The sequence below is a fragment of the Oncorhynchus tshawytscha genome, unplaced genomic scaffold, assembly GCF_018296145.1.
Source record: "Oncorhynchus tshawytscha isolate Ot180627B unplaced genomic scaffold, Otsh_v2.0 Un_contig_8142_pilon_pilon, whole genome shotgun sequence".
In the NCBI taxonomy this organism is placed as follows: Eukaryota; Metazoa; Chordata; class Actinopteri; order Salmoniformes; family Salmonidae; genus Oncorhynchus; species Oncorhynchus tshawytscha.
Window position 1 is genome coordinate 278,102 of NW_024609817.1, and position 19,399 is coordinate 297,500.

A 19,399-nucleotide genomic window follows, 5' to 3' on the forward strand; every position below is an offset into this window, starting at 1 on the left:
GTGTGTGCGTGTGCAAATGCGTGTGTCTGTGTCGTCTGTGCCTGTGCCTTTGTCTGTGCGTGCCTGTGTGTGCGTGCCTGTGTGTGCGTGCCTGTGTGTGCGTGTGTGCGTGCTTGTGTGTGCGTGTGTGTGCCTGTGTGTGTCTGTGTGTGCGTGTGTGTGCCTGTGTGTGTCTGTGTGTGCGGGTGTGTGTGCCTGTGTGTGCGTGTGTGTGTGCCTGTGTGTGCCTGTGTTTGTGTGCCTGTGTGTGCCTGTGTGTGCCTGTGTGTGTGTGTGCCTGTGTGCATCTGGATGGGGGGATTACACATTGTGGATGGGGACATAGTTCTGTGTCATCCAAATCAGTGTTATTGACTTGCCATCTGTGGGTCATAAACAAAGCAACTATGATTCAATGTCTTTAAACTGATGTGTTTGTAGATCAGTGGAAATATAACTGTTATTATGTGTTGCCTATGAAAACACATGAATAAGCCTTTGGCATTTTGTTGCAGAAATGTTTTTGCTAGTAACTTGCTTTGAACATTGCTCATCCATATATTTATATATTCTTATTCCTTCCTATTACTTGTTAGATATTGCTGCACTGTCGGAGACTAAAAACACAAGCATTTCGCTACACTCGATATAACATCTGCTAACCATGTGTATGACCAATACATTTGATTTGATGATGTTCCCACCAGAGGCTGTGAGAGAAGATCAGTGGGGAAAAAGAGAGAACCTGAACATGCATTTATAGCTTTATAATGTTCACTGTAAGGGGTCACCATGCATTTACAGCTTTATAATGCTCACTGTAAGGGGTCACCATGCATTTACAGCTTTATAATGCTCACTGTAAGGGGTCACCATGCATTTACAGCTTTATAATGCTCACTGTAAAGGGGTCACCATGCATTTACAGCTTTATAATGCTCACTGTAAGGGGTCACCATGCATTTACAGCTTTATAATGCTCACTGTAAGGGGTTACCATGCATTTACAGCTTTATAATGCTCACTGTAAGGGGTTACCATGCATTTACAGCTTTATAATGCTCACTGTAAGGGGTTACCATGCATTTACAGCTTTATAATGCTCACTGTAAGGGGTTACCATGCATTTACAGCTTTATAATACTCACTGTAAGGGGTCACCATGCATTTACAGCTTTATAATGCTCACTGTAAAGGGGTCACCATGCATTTACAGCTTTATAATACTCACTGTAAGGGGTCACCATGCATTTACAGCTTTATAATGCTCACTGTAAGGGGTCACCATGCATTTACAGCTTTATAATGCTCACTGTAAGGGGTCACCATGCATTTACCTTTATAATGCTCATTTACAGCTTTATAATGCTCACTGTAAGGGGTCACCATGCATTTACAGCTTTATAATACTCACTGTAAGGGGTCACCATGCATTTACAGCTTTATAATGCTCACTGTAAGGGGTTACCATGCATTTACAGCTTTATAATGCTCACTGTGCATTTACAGCTTTATAATACTCACTGGGGTCACCATGCATTTACAGCTTTATAATACTCACTGTAAGGGGTCACCATGCATTTACAGCTTTATAATGCTCACTCACTGCTTTATAATGCTCAGGGGGTTACCATGAATTTACAGCTTTATAATGTTCACTGTAAGGGGTTACCATGAATTTACAGCTTTATAATGCTCACTGTAAGGGGTTACCATGCATTTACAGCTTTATAATGCTCACTGTAAGGGGTCACCATGCATTTACAGCTTTATAATGCTTTATAATGCTCACTGTAAGGGGTTACCATGCATTTACAGCTTTATAATGCTCACTGTAAGGGGTTACCATGCATTTACAGCTTTATAATGCTCACTGTAAGGGGTTACCATGCATTTACAGCTTTATAATGCTCACTGTAAGGGGTTACCATGCATTTACAGCTTTATAATGCTCACTGTAAGGGGTTACCATGCATTTACAGCTTTATAATCACTGTAAGGGGTCACTGCATTTACAGCTTTATAAAGGGGGTTACCATGCATTTACAGCTTTATAATGCTCACTGTAAGGGGGTTACCATGAATTTGACAGCTTTATAATACTCACTGTAAGGGGGTTACAGCTTTATAATGCATTTACATGCTTTATAATGCTCACTGTAAGGGGGTTACCATGAATTTGACAGCTTTATAATGCTCACTGTAAGGGGGTTACCATGAATTTGACAGCTTTATAATGCTCACTGTAAGGGGGTTACCATGAATTTGACAGCTTTATAATACTCACTGTAAGGGGGTTACCATGAATTTGACAGCTTTATAATACTCACTGTAAGGGGGTTACCATGCATTTGACAGCTTTATAATACTCACTGTAAGGGGGTTACCATGAATTTGACAGCTTTATAATGCTCACTGTAAGGGGGTTACCATGAATTTGACAGCTTTATAATGCTCACTGTAAGGGGGTTACCATGAATTTGACAGCTTTATAATGCTCACTGTAAGGGGTTACCATGAATTTGACAGCTTTATAATACTCACTGTAAGGGGGTTACCATGAATTTGACAGCTTTATAATACTCACTGTAAGGGGGTTACCATGAATTTGACAGCTTTATAATGCTCACTGTAAGGGGGTTACCATGAATTTGACAGCTTTATAATGCTCACTGTAAGGGGGTTACCATGAATTTGACAGCTTTATAATGCTCACTGTAAGGGGGTCACCATGAATTTGACAGCTTTATAATGCTCACTGTAAGGGGGTTACCATGAATTTCAAATCAAATCAAATCAAATTGTATTTGTCACATACACATGGTTAGCAGATGTTAATGCGAGTGTAGCGAAATGCTTGTGCTTCTAGTTCCGACAATGCAGTAATAACCAACAAGTAATCTAACTAACAATTCCAAAACTACTGTCTTATACACAGTGTAAGGGGATAAAGAATATGTACATAAGGATATATGAATGAGTGATGGTACAGAGGAGCATAGGCAAGATACAGTAGATGGTATCGAGTACAGTATATACATATGAGATGAGTATTTAAACATTGTGGCATAGTTAAAGTGGCTAGTGATACATGTATTACCTAAGGATGCAGTCGATGATATAGAGTACAGTATATACGTATGCATATGAGATGAATAATGTAGGGTAAGTAACATTATATAAGGTAGCATTGTTTAAAGTGGCTAGTGATATATTTACATTTCCCATCAATTCCCATTATTAAAGTGGCTGGAGTTGAGTCAGTGTCAGTGTCAGTGTGTTGGCAGCAGCCACTCAATGTTAGTGGTGGCTGTTTAACAGTCTGATGGCCTTGAGATAGAAGCTGTTTTTCAGTCTCTCGGTCCCAGCTTTGATGCACCTGTACTGACCTCGCCTTCTGGATGATAGCGGGGTGAACAGGCAGTGGCTCGGGTGGTTGATGTCCTTGATGATCTTTATGGCCTTCCTGTAACATCGGGTGGTGTAGGTGTCCTGGAGGGCAGGTAGTTTGCCCCCGGTGATGCGTTGTGCAGACCTCACTACCCTCTGGAGAGCCTTACGGTTGTGGGCGGAGCAGTTGCCGTACCAGGCGGTGATACAGCCCGCCAGGATGCTCTCGATTGTGCATCTGTAGAAGTTTGTGAGTGCTTTTGGTGACAAGCCGAATTTCTTCAGCCTCCTGAGGTTGAAGAGGCGCTGCTGCGCCTTCTTCACGATGCTGTCTGTGTGAGTGGACCAATTCAGTTTGTCTGTGATGTGTATGCCGAGGAACTTAAAACTTGCTACCCTCTCCACTACTGTTCCATCGATGTGGATAGGGGGTGTTCCCTCTGCTGTTTCCTGAAGTCCACAATCATCTCCTTAGTTTTGTTGACGTTGAGTGTGAGGTTATTTTCCTGACACCACACTCCGAGGGCCCTCACCTCCTCCCTGTAGGCCGTCTCGTCGTTGTTGGTAATCAAGCCTACCACTGTTGTGTCGTCCGCAAACTTGATGATTGAGTTGGAGGCGTGCGTGGCCACGCAGTCGTGGGTGAACAGGGAGTACAGGAGAGGGCTCAGAACGCACCCTTGTGGGGCCCCAGTGTTGAGGATCAGCGGGGTGGAGATGTTGTTGCCTACCCTCACCACCTGGGGGCGGCCCGTCAGGAAGTCCAGTACCCAGTTGCACAGGGCGGGGTCGAGACCCAGGGTCTCGAGCTTGATGACGAGCTTGGAGGGTACTATGGTGTTGAATGCCGAGCTGTAGTCGATGAACAGCATTCTCACGTAGGTATTCCTCTTGTCCAGATGGGTTAGGGCAGTGTGCAGTGTGGTTGAGATTGCATCGTCTGTGGACCTATTTGGGCGGTAAGCAAATTGGAGTGGGTCTAGGGTGTCAGGTAGGGTGGAGGTGATATGGTCCTTGACTAGTCTCTCAAAGCACTTCATGATGACGGAAGTGAGTGCTACGGGGCAGTCGTTTAGCTCAGTTACCTTAGCTTTCTTGGGAACAGGAACAATGGTGGCCCTCTTGAAGCATGTGGGAACAGCAGACTGGTATAGGGATTGATTGAATATGTCCGTAAACACACCGGCCAGCTGGTCTGCGCATGCTCTGAGGGCGCGGCTGGGGATGCCGTCTGGGCCTGCAGCCTTGCGAGGGTTAACACGTTTAAATGTCTTACTCACCTCGGCTGCAGTGAAGGAGAGTCCGCATGTTTTCGTTGCAGGCCGTGTCAGTGGCACTGTATTGTCCTCAAAGTGGGCAAAAAAGTTATTTAGTCTGCCTGGGAGCAAGACATCCTGGTCCGTGACTGGGCTGGATTTCTTCTTGTAGTCCGTGATTGACTGTAGACCCTGCCACATGCCTCTTGTGTCTGAGCCGTTGAATTGAGATTCTACTTTGTCTCTGTACTGACGCTTAGCTTGTTTGATAGCCTTGCGGAGGGAATAGCTGCACTATTTGTATTCGGTCATGTTACCAGTCACCTTGCCCTGATTAAAAGCAGTGGTTCGCGCTTTCAGTTTCACGCGAATGCTGCCATCAATCCACGGTTTCTGGTTAGGGAATGTTTTAATCGTTGCTATGGGAATGACATCTTCAACGCACGTTCTAATGAACTCGCACACCGAATCAGCGTATTCGTCAATATTGTTATCTGACGCAATACGAAACATATCCCAGTCCACGTGATGGAAGCAGTCTTGGAGTGTGGAGTCAGCTTGGTCGGACCAGCGTTGGACAGACCTCAGCATGGGAGCCTCTTGTTTTAGTTTCTGTCTGTAGGCAGGGATCAACAAAATGGAGTCGTGGTCAGCTTTTCCGAAAGGAGGGCGGGGCAAGGCCTTATATGCGTTGCAGAAGTTAGAGTAACAATGATCCAAGGTTTTTCCACCCCTGGTTGCGCAATCGATATGCTGATAAAATTTAGGGAGTCTTGTTTTCAGATTAGCCTTGTTAAAATCCCCAGCTACAATGAATGCAGCCTCCGGATAAATGGATTCCAGTTTGCAAAGAGTCAAATAAAGTTCGTTCAGAGCCATCGATGTGTCTGCTTGGGGGGGGATATATACGGCTGTGATTATAATCAAAGAGAATTCTCTTGGTAGATAATGCGGTCTACATTTGATTGTGAGGAATTCTAAATCAGGTGAACAGAAGGATTTGAGTTCCTGTATGTTTCTTTCGTCACACCATGTCTCGTTAGCCATAAGGCATACGCCCCCGCCCCTCTTCTTATCAGAAAGATGTTTGTTTCTGTCGGCGCGATGCGTGGAGAAACCCGCTGGCTGCACCGCCTCGGATAGCGTCTCTCCAATGAGCCATGTTTCCGTGAAGCAAAGAACGTTACAGTCTCTGATGTCCCTCTGGAATGCTACCCTTGCTCGGATTTCATCAACCTTGTTGTCAAGAGACTGGACATTGGCGAGAAGAATGCTAGGGAGTGGTGCACGATGTGCCCGTCTCCGGAGTCTGACCAGAAGACCGCAGAAGACCGCCTTGACAGCTTTATAATGCTCACTGTAAGGGGGTTACCATGAATTTGACAGCTTTATAATACTCACTGTAAGGGGGTTACCATGAATTTGACAGCTTTATAATACTCACTGTAAGGGGGTTACCATGAATTTGACAGCTTTATAATGCTCACTGTAAGGGGGTCACCATGAATTTGACAGCTTTATAATACTCACTGTAAGGGGGTCACCATGAATTTGACAGCTTTATAATACTCACTGTAAGGGGGTTACCATGAATTTGACAGCTTTATAATGCTCACTGTAAGGAGGTTACCATGAATTTGACAGTAGCTTACAAGCAGCTCGGTGGTCAGTAACATTCTGTATTTCATATTACAGTACACCTTCTATAATATGAATATGGTATCAAAGCAAGTACTGTGTAATGACACACAGTACAATACTGTAACATTTACTTTATTATGCTGTAAAAAAAGTAAATGTTACTGTAATGAATGAATGAATACATGAATGAATACATGAAATGAGGGGATGGGTTTGTATTTCACAGTATTTTACTGTGGGATTAGTGCAAGCAGTTTGGCTGCTAAGTGTTTCCACATTACAGCAAACAGAATCAATGAATATGTTGTGTTTTATATCACTTGTACTTCTGAGGCCTTAACAAATACTTCCAAACTGGCAGCGACTGCAGAGCAAACAGACCAAAAGGACATGGCAAAATGAACCCTTTAAGGTTTAAGACTTTCTGCCAGTCCAATCTGTTCCCTAGAAATGTTTCATTGATGGGGCACTTTAACCACACAGGAGTAAAGTTGGTACAGCATTTTCGCTCATGGGTGCAACAAATATAGCCTCTTACGAGGTATGCTTCACAATATGTTAATGAGACAGAAGTAACAATACTGTGCACCCACTAGTGGACAAAATGGTTTTTGGCACTCAAAATATACAGTACGGTACTGTATTCTGTGGGGTAGAATTACAATACCATTTGAAAAACAGAACCAACTTTGGGAAACTTTGATTTACAGTATGGTGCAGTAAAATGTTTCAGAGTTTTTTACTGTTGATAATGCCTCAAATGACCTAATAAATTACAATTTTCCGTTACAGTGCTCTATGTACTGTCATGACATTGCCCTCTTTGGGTACAGCGAGCACCATCCTCCTCTCTCTGCTCCTACAACCAGGCTGCTGTGGTCAGTGAGGTTGTAATTCCTAGGGAAGACCCTGCCTCATGGCCACACAGTATAGAGACAGAGTGAAGTTTCATAGAGAACAAAGGAAATTTTTCCACCTCACAGAACTTAAGATCCGAACAACATTTATGTTCCGGAGAAGGTATAAAAGATTGGTGAAGAATCCAACTCCGAACTGGTCCGTTTGTTACATTTTGGTGAAGCTCATGGGAGACGGTGCGGCCACATTACCATAACGTTGTTTATATAATAGCCTCAGATATGAGGTTTACATCTAATTGTTGTATAAGATGAATGAGTGAGGATGATACTGTTAGTAAAATTGTGTAATGTGATTTTGGACTGTTTAATGAAGGAAACTCCTTTTCCCTTTTGAGTTGAACTAAATCAGAGGACCACCCATGAGCCCAGTTAGGGGCGGGCATCCTGGGACAGGCCCTTTTCTGCAATTCCAAATAAAGAAAATAACTTTAAGAAGTTCTCAACAGACCATGTTTTTCTCCATTACGAGAGGACAAAGGTTGGAGACCATTGCTGAATCTTTTAACCATACCACGAGGTTAAACTCTTAGACTATCGATACTGACAGAATAAGAACAAGTCTTTGATATTAATTACTAGTCTGCAGCTAGGAATTCGGTATCATTGAACGTGAAGAACGACAACCGCCGAAACATCCATTCTACAGCAACATGAATTAATGTCGCTCTGAACTATCCCCTCAAAATTGGATTTGATTTGAGTTGCTTACTAAGAAGAAAGTGAATGTTCCTGAGAGGCAGAGTTACAGTTTTGACTTAGATCTGCTTGAAAATCTAGGGCAAGACTTGGAAATGGTGGCAATGATCAACAACCAATTTGTCAGAGCTTGAAGAATTAAAAAAATAATAATGTGCAAATATTATACTATCCAGGTGTGCAAAGCTCTTAGAAACTTACCCAGAAAGTCTCACAGCTGTATTCGCTGTCGAAGGTGATTCTAACTGAGGGGTGTGAGTACTTACGTAAATGAGATATCTATGTGTTTCATTTTCAATAAATTTGCTAAAATACAAAAAAACATGTTTTCAATTTGTCATTAAGAGCTATTGTGTGGAGGGGTGAGAAGAAGAAACATGTTTTCACTTTGTCATTAAGAACTATTGTGTGGAGGGGTGAGAAGAAGAAACATGTTTTCACTTTGTCATTAAGAACTATTGTGTGGAGGGGTGAGAAGAAGAAACATGTTTTCACTGTCATTAAGAACTATTGTGTGGAGGGGTGAGAAGAAGAAACATGTTTTCACTTTGTCATTAAGAACTATTGTGTGGAGGGGTGAGAAGAAGAAACATGTTTTCACTGTCATTAAGAACTATTGTGTGGAGGGGTGAGAAGAAGAAACATGTTTTCACTTTGTCATTAAGAGAAACATGTTTTCACTTTGTCATTAAGAACTATTGTGTGGAGGGGTGAGAAGAAGAAACATGTTTTCACTTTGTCATTAAGAACTATTGTGTGGAGGGGTGAGAAGAAGAAACATGTTTTCACTTTGTCATTAAGAACTATTGTGTGGAGGGGTGAGAAGAAGAAACATGTTTTCACTTTGTCATTAAGAACTATTGTGTGGAGGGGTGAGAAGAAGAAACATGTTTTCACTTTGTCATTAAGAACTATTGTGTGGAGGGGTGAGAAGAAGAAACATGTTTTCACTTTGTCATTAAGAACTATTGTGTGGAGGGGTGAGAAGAAGAAACATGTTTTCACTTTGTCATTAAGAACTATTGTGTGGAGGGGTGAAGAAGAAACATGTTTTCACTTTGTCATTAAGAACTATTGTGTGGAGGGGTGAGAAGAAACATGTTTTCACTTTGTCATTAAGAACTATTGTGTGGAGGGGTGAGAAGAAACATGTTTTCACTTTGTCATTAAGAACTATTGTGTGGAGGGGTGAGAAGAAGAAACATGTTTTCACTTTGTCATTAAGAACTATTGTGTGGAGGGGTGAGAAGAAGAAACATGTTTTCACTTTGTCATTAAGAACTATTGTGTGGAGGGGTGAGAAGAAACATGTTTTCACTTTGTCATTAAGAGCTATTGTGTGGAGGGGTGAGAAGAAGAAACATGTTTTCACTTTGTCATTAAGAACTATTGTGTGGAGGGGTGAGAAGAAGAAACATGTTTTCACTTTGTCATTAAGAGCTATTGTGTGGAGGGGTGAGAAGAAGAAACATGTTTTCACTTTGTCATTAAGAACTATTGTGTGGAGGGGTGAGAAGAAGAAACATGTTTTCACTTTGTCATTAAGAACTATTGTGTGGAGGGGTGAGAAGAAGAAACATGTTTTCACTTTGTCATTAAGAACTATTGTGTGGAGGGGTGAGAAGAAGAAACATGTTTTCACTTTGTCATTAAGAACTATTGTGTGGAGGGGTGAGAAGAAGAAACATGTTTTCACTGTCATTAAGAACTATTGTGTGGAGGGGTGAGAAGAAGAAACATGTTTTCACTTTGTCATTAAGAACTATTGTGTGGAGGGGTGAGAAGAAGAAACATGTTTTCACTTTGTCATTAAGAACTATTGTGTGGAGGGGTGAGAAGAAACATGTTTTCACTTTGTCATTAAGAACTATTGTGTGGAGGGGTGAGAAGAAACATGTTTTTGTCATTAAGAACTATTGTGTGGAGGGGTGAGTGAGAAGAAACATGTTTTCACTTTGTCATTAAGAACTATTGTGTGGAGGGGTGAAGAAGAAACATGTTTTCACTTTGTCATTAAGAACTATTGTGTGGAGGGGTGAGAAGAAGAAACATGTTTTCACTTTGTCATTAAGAACTATTGTGTGGAGGGGTGAGAAGAAACATGTTTTCACTTTGTCATTAAGAACTATTGTGTGGAGGGGTGAAGAAGAAACATGTTTTCACTTTGTCATTAAGAACTATTGTGTGGGGGGTGTTTTCACTTTGAGAAGAAACATGTTTTCACTTTGTCATTAAGAACTATTGTGTGGAGGGGTGAAGAAGAAACATGTTTTCACTTTGTCATTAAGAACTATTGTGTGGAGGGGTGAGAAGAAGAAACATGTTTTCACTTTGTCATTAAGAACTATTGTGTGGAGGGGTGAGAAGAAGAAACATGTTTTCACTTTGTCATTAAGAACTATTGTGTGGAGGGGTGAGAAGAAGAAACATGTTTTCACTTTGTCATTAAGAACTATTGTGTGGAGGGGTGAGAAGAAGAAACATGTTTTCACTTTGTCATTAAGAACTATTGTGTGGAGGGTGAGAAGAAGAAACATGTTTTCACTTTGTCATTAAGAACTATTGTGTGGAGGGGTGAGAAGAAGAAACATGTTTTCACTTTGTCATTAAGAACTATTGTGTGGAGGGGTGAGAAGAAACATGTTTTCACTTTGTCATTAAGAACTATTGTGTGGAGGGGTGAGAAGAAACATGTTTTCACTTTGTCATTAAGAACTATTGTGTGGAGGGGTGAGAAGAAGAAACATGTTTTCACTTTGTCATTAAGAACTATTGTGTGGAGGGGTGAGAAGAAGAAACATGTTTTCACTTTGTCATTAAGAACTATTGTGTGGAGGGGTGAGAAGAAGAAACATGTTTTCACTTTGTCATTAAGAACTATTGTGTGGAGGGGTGAGAAGAAGAAACATGTTTTCACTTTGTCATTAAGAACTATTGTGTGGAGGGGTGAGAAGAAGAAACATGTTTTCACTTTGTCATTAAGAACTATTGTGTGGAGGGGTGAGAAGAAACATGTTTTCACTTTGTCATTAAGAACTATTGTGTGGAGGGGTGAGAAGAAGAAACATGTTTTCACTTTGTCATTAAGAACTATTGTGTGGAGGGGAGAAGAAGAAACATGTTTTCACTTTGTCATTAAGAACTATTGTGTGGAGGGGTGAGAAGAAACATGTTTTCACTTTGTCATTAAGAGCTATTGTGTGGAGGGGTGAGAAGAAGAAACATGTTTTCACTTTGTCATTAAGAGCTATTGTGTGGAGGGGTGAGAAGAAACATGTTTTCACTTTGTCATTAAGAACTATTGTGTGGAGGGGTGAGAAGAAACATGTTTTCACTTTGTCATTAAGAACTATTGTGTGGAGGGGTGAGAAGAAACATGTTTTCACTTTGTCATTAAGAACTATTGTGTGGAGGGGTGAGAAGAAGAAACATGTTTTCACTTTGTCATTAAGAACTATTGTGTGGAGGGGTGAGAAGAAGAAACATGTTTTCACTTTGTCATTAAGAACTATTGTGTGGAGGGGTGAGAAGAAGAAACATGTTTTCACTTTGTCATTAAGAACTATTGTGTGGAGGGGTGAGAAGAAACATGTTTTCACTTTGTCATTAAGAACTATTGTGTGGAGGGGTGAGAAGAAACATGTTTTCACTTTGTCATTAAGAACTATTGTGTGGAGGGGTGAGAAGAAACATGTTTTCACTTTGTCATTAAGAACTATTGTGTGGAGGGGTGAGAAGAAGAAACATGTTTTCACTTTGTCATTAAGAACTATTGTGTGGAGGGGTGAGAAGAAGAAACATGTTTTCACTTTGTCATTAAGAACTATTGTGTGGAGGGGTGAGAAGAAGAAACATGTTTTCACTTTGTCATTAAGAACTATTGTGTGGAGGGGTGAGAAGAAGAAACATGTTTTCACTTTGTCATTAAGAACTATTGTGTGGAGGGGTGAGAAGAAGAAACATGTTTTCACTTTGTCATTAAGAACTATTGTGTGGAGGGGTGAAGAAGAAACATGTTTTCACTTTGTCATTAAGAACTATTGTGTGGAGGGGTGAGAAGAAACATGTTTTCACTTTGTCATTAAGAACTATTGTGTGGAGGGGTGAGAAGAAACATGTTTTCACTTTGTCATTAAGAACTATTGTGTGGAGGGGTGAGAAGAAGAAACATGTTTTCACTTTGTCATTAAGAACTATTGTGTGGAGGGGTGAGAAGAAGAAACATGTTTTCACTTTGTCATTAAGAACTATTGTGTGGAGGGGTGAGAAGAAGAAACATGTTTTCACTTTGTCATTAAGAACTATTGTGTGGAGGGGTGAGAAGAAGAAACATGTTTTCACTTTGTCATTAAGAACTATTGTGTGGAGGGGTGAGAAGAAGAAACATGTTTTCACTTTGTCATTAAGAACTATTGTGTGGAGGGGTGAGAAGAAGAAACATGTTTTCACTTTGTCATTAAGAACTATTGTGTGGAGGGGTGAGAAGAAGAAACATGTTTTCACTTTGTCATTAAGAACTATTGTGTGGAGGGGTGAGAAGAAGAAACATGTTTTCACTTTGTCATTAAGAACTATTGTGTGGAGGGGTGAGAAGAAGAAACATGTTTTCACTTTGTCATTAAGAACTATTGTGTGGAGGGGTGAGAAGAAGAAACATGTTTTCACTTTGTCATTAAGAACTATTGTGTGGAGGGGTGAGAAGAAGAAACATGTTTTCACTTTGTCATTAAGAACTATTGTGTGGAGGGGTGAGAAGAAGAAACATGTTTTCACTTTGTCATTAAGAACTATTGTGTGGAGGGGTGAGAAGAAGAAACATGTTTTCACTTTGTCATTAAGAACTATTGTGTGGAGGGGTGAGAAGAAGAAACATGTTTTCACTTTGTCATTAAGAACTATTGTGTGGAGGGGTGAGAAGAAGAAACATGTTTTCACTTTGTCATTAAGAACTATTGTGTGGAGGGGTGAGAAGAAGAAACATGTTTTCACTTTGTCATTAAGAACTATTGTGTGGAGGGGTGAGAAGAAGAAACATGTTTTCACTTTGTCATTAAGAACTATTGTGTGGAGGGGTGAGAAGAAGAAACATGTTTTCACTTTGTCATTAAGAACTATTGTGTGGAGGGGTGAGAAGAAGAAACATGTTTTCACTTTGTCATTAAGAACTATTGTGTGGAGGGGTGAGAAGAAGAAACATGTTTTCACTTTGTCATTAAGAACTATTGTGTGGAGGGGTGAAGAAGAAACATGTTTTCACTTTGTCATTAAGAACTATTGTGTGGAGGGGTGAGAAGAAGAAACATGTTTTCACTTTGTCATTAAGAACTATTGTGTGGAGGGGTGAGAAGAAGAAACATGTTTTCACTTTGTCATTAAGAACTATTGTGTGGAGGGGTGAAGAAGAAACATGTTTTCACTTTGTCATTAAGAACTATTGTGTGGAGGGGTGAGAAGAAGAAACATGTTTTCACTTTGTCATTAAGAACTATTGTGTGGAGGGGTGAGAAGAAGAAACATGTTTTCACTTTGTCATTAAGAACTATTGTGTGGAGGGGTGAAGAAGAAACATGTTTTCACTTTGTCATTAAGAACTATTGTGTGGAGGGGTGAGAAGAAGAAACATGTTTTCACTTTGTCATTAAGAACTATTGTGTGGAGGGGTGAGAAGAAGAAACATGTTTTCACTTTGTCATTAAGAACTATTGTGTGGAGGGGTGAGAAGAAGAAACATGTTTTCACTTTGTCATTAAGAACTATTGTGTGGAGGGGTGAGAAGAAGAAACATGTTTTCACTTTGTCATTAAGAACTATTGTGTGGAGGGGTGAGAAGAAGAAACATGTTTTCACTTTGTCATTAAGAACTATTGTGTGGAGGGGTGAGAAGAAGAAACATGTTTTCACTTTGTCATTAAGAACTATTGTGTGGAGGGGTGAGAAGAAGAAACATGTTTTCACTTTGTCATTAAGAACTATTGTGTGGAGGGGTGAGAAGAAGAAACATGTTTTCACTTTGTCATTAAGAACTATTGTGTGGAGGGGTGAGAAGAAGAAACATGTTTTCACTTTGTCATTAAGAACTATTGTGTGGAGGGGTGAGAAGAAGAAACATGTTTTCACTTTGTCATTAAGAACTATTGTGTGGAGGGGGTGAAGAAGAAACATGTTTTCACTTTGTCATTAAGAACTATTGTGTGGAGGGGTGAGAAGAAGAAACATGTTTTCACTTTGTCATTAAGAACTATTGTGTGGAGGGGTGAGAAGAAGAAACATGTTTTCACTTTGTCATTAAGAACTATTGTGTGGAGGGGTGAGAAGAAGAAACATGTTTTCACTTTGTCATTAAGAACTATTGTGTGGAGGGGTGAGAAGAAGAAACATGTTTTCACTTTGTCATTAAGAACTATTGTGTGGAGGGGTGAGAAGAAGAAACATGTTTTCACTTTGTCATTAAGAACTATTGTGTGGAGGGGTGAGAAGAAGAAACATGTTTTCACTTTGTCATTAAGAACTATTGTGTGGAGGGGTGAGAAGAAGAAACATGTTTTCACTTTGTCATTAAGAACTATTGTGTGGAGGGGTGAGAAGAAGAAACATGTTTTCACTTTGTCATTAAGAACTATTGTGTGGAGGGGTGAGAAGAAGAAACATGTTTTCACTTTGTCATTAAGAACTATTGTGTGGAGGGGTGAGAAGAAGAAACATGTTTTCACTTTGTCATTAAGAACTATTGTGTGGAGGGGTGAGAAGAAGAAACATGTTTTCACTTTGTCATTAAGAACTATTGTGTGGAGGGGTGAAGAAGAAACATGTTTTCACTTTGTCATTAAGAACTATTGTGTTGAGAAGAAGAAACATGTTTTCACTTTGTCATTAAGAACTATTGTGTGGAGGGGTGAGAAGAAGAAACATGTTTTCACTTTGTCATTAAGAACTATTGTGTGGAGGGGTGAGAAGAAGAAACATGTTTTCACTTTGTCATTAAGAACTATTGTGTGGAGGGGTGAGAAGAAGAAACATGTTTTCACTTTGTCATTAAGAACTATTGTGTGGAGGGGTGAGAAGAAGAAACATGTTTTCACTTTGTCATTAAGAACTATTGTGTGGAGGGGTGAGAAGAAGAAACATGTTTTCACTTTGTCATTAAGAACTATTGTGTGGAGGGGTGAGAAGAAGAAACATGTTTTCACTTTGTCATTTGAACTATTGTGTGGAGGGGTGAGAAGAAGAAACATGTTTTCACTTTGTCATTAAGAACTATTGTGTGGAGGGGTGAGAAGAAGAAACATGTTTTCACTTTGTCATTAAGAACTATTGTGTGGAGGGGTGAGAAGAAGAAACATGTTTTCACTTTGTCATTAAGAACTATTGTGTGGAGGGGTGAGAAGAAACATGTTTTCACTTTGTCATTAAGAACTATTGTGTGGAGGGGTGAGAAGAAGAAACATGTTTTCACTTTGTCATTAAGAACTATTGTGTGGAGGGGTGAGAAGAAGAAACATGTTTTCACTTTGTCATTAAGAACTATTGTGTGGAGGGGTGAGAAGAAGAAACATGTTTTCACTTTGTCATTAAGAACTATTGTGTGGAGGGGTGAGAAGAAGAAACATGTTTTCACTTTGTCATTAAGAACTATTGTGTGGAGGGGTGAGAAGAAGAAACATGTTTTCACTTTGTCATTAAGAACTATTGTGTGGAGGGGTGAGAAGAAGAAACATGTTTTCACTTTGTCATTAAGAACTATTGTGTGGAGGGGTGAGAAGAAACATGTTTTCACTTTGTCATTAAGAACTATTGTGTGGAGGGGTGAGAAGAAGAAACAACTTTGTCATTAAGAACTATTGTGTGGAGGGGTGAGAAGAAGAAACATGTTTTCACTTTGTCATTAAGAACTATTGTGTGGAGGGGTGAGAAGAAGAAACATGTTTTCACTGTCATTAAGAACTATTGTGTGGAGGGGTGAGAAGAAGAAACATGTTTTCACTTTGTCATTAAGAACTATTGTGTGGAGGGGTGAGAAGAAGAAACATGTTTTCACTTTGTCATTAAGAACTATTGTGTGGAGGGGTGAGAAGAAGAAACATGTTTTCACTTTGTCATTAAGAACTATTGTGTGGAGGGGTGAGAAGAAGAAAAAACATTTTAATTCAGGCTGTAACACACAAACACACAGTTAATTTGCTCACACACAAATAACCCATACACACATTCATACTGACTCTACACATGCACACACACTCTCATACAATCATCATGTATGCTGCTGCTACTCTGTTTATCATATATCCTGATGCCTAGTCACCCTATCCCTATACATACAGTACTATCCCTACCACTCCAGTCAATATTACAGGCTGTGTATAATATTACAGGCTGTGTCACAGCCGCCCGTAACCGGGAGACCCATGTAAATATGGTATTGGCACTGACCCTGGAACTGACATTGTATATAGCTGCTGATCCTGGCACTGACCCTGGAACTGACATTGTATATAGCTGCTGATCCTGGCACTGACCCTGGAACTGACATTGTATATAGCTGCTGATCCTGGCACTGACCCTGGAACTGACATTGTATATAGCTGCTGATCCTGGCACTGACCCTGTATACTTACTTTCTTGTGTTCTTCTTATGTGTTTTTATTCTACTTTACTTTATTTTATAGTTATACTCTTTTTACTACTGATATTGATTACTGCATTGTTGGGAAAGAGCTCACAAGAAATGCATTTCACTGTACTTGTGCACGTGACAATAAAACGTCAAACTTGATAAACTTTTCCAAAGATGCAGAGTTAAATAAGAAAAATGAAACACTTCAGAAATATAACACACAGGAATTAAATTTATTAGGGGATGCAAAAATATTGCATATTTATTTGGACATGATGCTTGCACAGCAGGGTTGGGGTCAGTTTGAACTGAAGTCAGTCGATTCAGGAAGTGATTTGTATTTAAAACATGTTGGAAATAAATACCTTCTCCTTTTCAGTTCATTGAAATAGATACCCTTTTTCCAATTATTGAATTGGAACGTCAGTTTACTGAGCCCAACCCTGGTTCATTGAGCCCAACCCTGGTTTACTGAGCCCAACCCTGGTTCGTTGAGCCCAACCCTGGTTTATTGAGCCCAACCCTGGTTTATTGAGCCCAACCCTGGTTTATTGAGCCCAACCCTGGTTTATTGAGCCCAACCCTGGTTTACTGAGCCCAACCCTGGTTTATTGAGCCCAACCCTGGTTTACTGAGCCCAACCCTGGTTTATTGAGCCCAACCCTGGCCCAACCCTGGTTTATTGAGCCCAACCCTGGTTTATTGAGCCCAACCCTGGTTTATTGAGCCCAACCCTGGTTTATTGAGCCCAACCCTGGTTTATTGAGCCCAACCCCTGAGCCCAACCCTGGTTTATTGAGCCCAACCCTGGTTTATTGAGCCCAACCCTGGTTTACTGAGCCCAACCCTGGTTTATTGAGCCCAACCCTGGTTTATTGAGCCCAACCCTGGTTTATTGAGCCCAACCCTGGTTTACTGAGCCCAACCCTGGTTTATTGAGCCCAACCCTGGTTTATTGAGCCCAACCCTGGTTTATTGAGCCCAACCCTGCTTTGCAGTGCAATAAAGTTCCTTTTTTTTAAGTAAAAAAACTAATGTTTTGTAAGTCAGCATCAGTGTCTCAAAGGCTAGCACACACACCTGGCTTATATACAATTATCTGTCCTAATTAATATATAATATTTATATAATATCTTTGCATCTGTTTGAGATCTGTTTGAGATTTCCCCCCTCATCAGTACATTTGGCTACACCTGCTATCTTTGACCGCATCACAGCTCTGCCAATAAACGACATAACCCACACACTCATGTGCTACTGCTTTGTGTGGCCCTTCTGTTCTGTAGTACTGATAGTAAGACCCTCACACTCAATTGCTTCAACACAAACCTTTATTAGTTGACCATATTTCAATTCCAATTTCAATAAAAAGGTCTTAAGGATCGGAATGTTGTAAAATAATAAAAGTAGCCAATGTTGGAGTAATTGGGGGTGCGAGGTCCTAGTTCACTCACTTCACACTGCTCTCTCCCACTTGGACAAGAGGGGAAATAACTATGTGAGAATGCTGTTCACAGACTACAACTCAGCGTTGAACACCATATTCCCCTCCAAGCTCATCACCAAGCTGGGGACCCTGGGACAACACCTTCCTCTGTAGCTGGATCCTGGGCTTCCTGATTGGACAGCCCCAGGTGGTGAGGGTAGGCAACGACACCTCCGCCACGCTGACCCTCAACATGGGGGCCCCTCAAGGGTGTGTGCTTAGTCCCCTCCTGTACTCCCTGTTCACCCACAACTGTGTGGCCACGCATGATTCCAACACCCTTATCAAGTTCGCTGACAACACGGCGATGTTAGGCCTGATCACCGACGGCGATGGGACAGCCTACAAGGAGGAGGTCAGAGACTTGGCAATGTGGTGCCATGACAACAACCTCACCCTCAACGTCAGTAAGACCAAGGAGCTGATGGTGGGCTACAAGAGAAAGAGGGAACGCCCCCATCCACATCGACAGGGATATAGTAGAGGTTGTTGATCTGGTACTGGTACTCCCTGTATATAGCCTTACTTTGATCTGGTACAGGTACTTCCTGTATATATCTCCACATTGATCTGGTACTGGTACTTCCTGTATATATCTCCACATTGATCTGGTACTGGTACTTCCTGTATATATCTCCACATTGATCTGGTACTGGTACTTCCTGTATATATCTCCACATTGATCTGGTACTGGTACTTCCTGTATATATCTCCACATTGATCTGGTACTGGTACTTCCTGTATATATCTCCACATTGATCTGGTACTGGTACTTCCTGTATATATCTCCACATTGATCTGGTACTGGTACTTCCTGTATATATCTCCACATTGATCTGGTACTGGTACTCCCTGTATATATCTCCACATTGATCTGGTACTGGTACTTCCTGTATATATCTCCACATTGATCTGGTACTGGTATTTCCTGTATATATCTCCACATTGATCTGGTACTGGTATTTCCTGTATATATCTCCACATTGATCTGGTACTGGTACTTCCTGTATATATCTCCACATTGATCTGGTACTGGTACTCCCTGTATATATCTCCACATTGATCTGGTACTGGTATTTCCTGTATATATCTCCACATTGATCTGGTACTGGTACTTCCTGTATATATCTCCACATTGATCTGGTACTGGTACTTCCTGTATATATCTCCACATTGATCTGGTACTGGTACTCCCTGTATATATCTCCATTGTGTTTATTTTATTCCACTTGTTTTCCTCTGGATCGTAAGTAAGCGTTTCACAGATACGTCTACACCCGTTGTATTTGGCGCATGTGACAAATAAAATAGCATTTGATTTGATTGATGTGTTTTGTCCCAGCACCCTTTGAAAATGATGTGCATTACATGGTTTTATTGAACAGATAGTGACATGTTGACAAATAGGTAAAAGAATGTG

General features: G+C 40.6%; 1 protein-coding gene across 4 annotated transcripts in view; it reads left to right on the plus strand.

Annotated features, from left to right (window-relative positions):
- Positions 1–19,399, plus strand: part of pcsk6 (proprotein convertase subtilisin/kexin type 6) — a 105,007-nt gene that overhangs the window by 43,533 nt on the left and 42,075 nt on the right. The gene's annotated exons all lie outside the window — the stretch shown is intronic.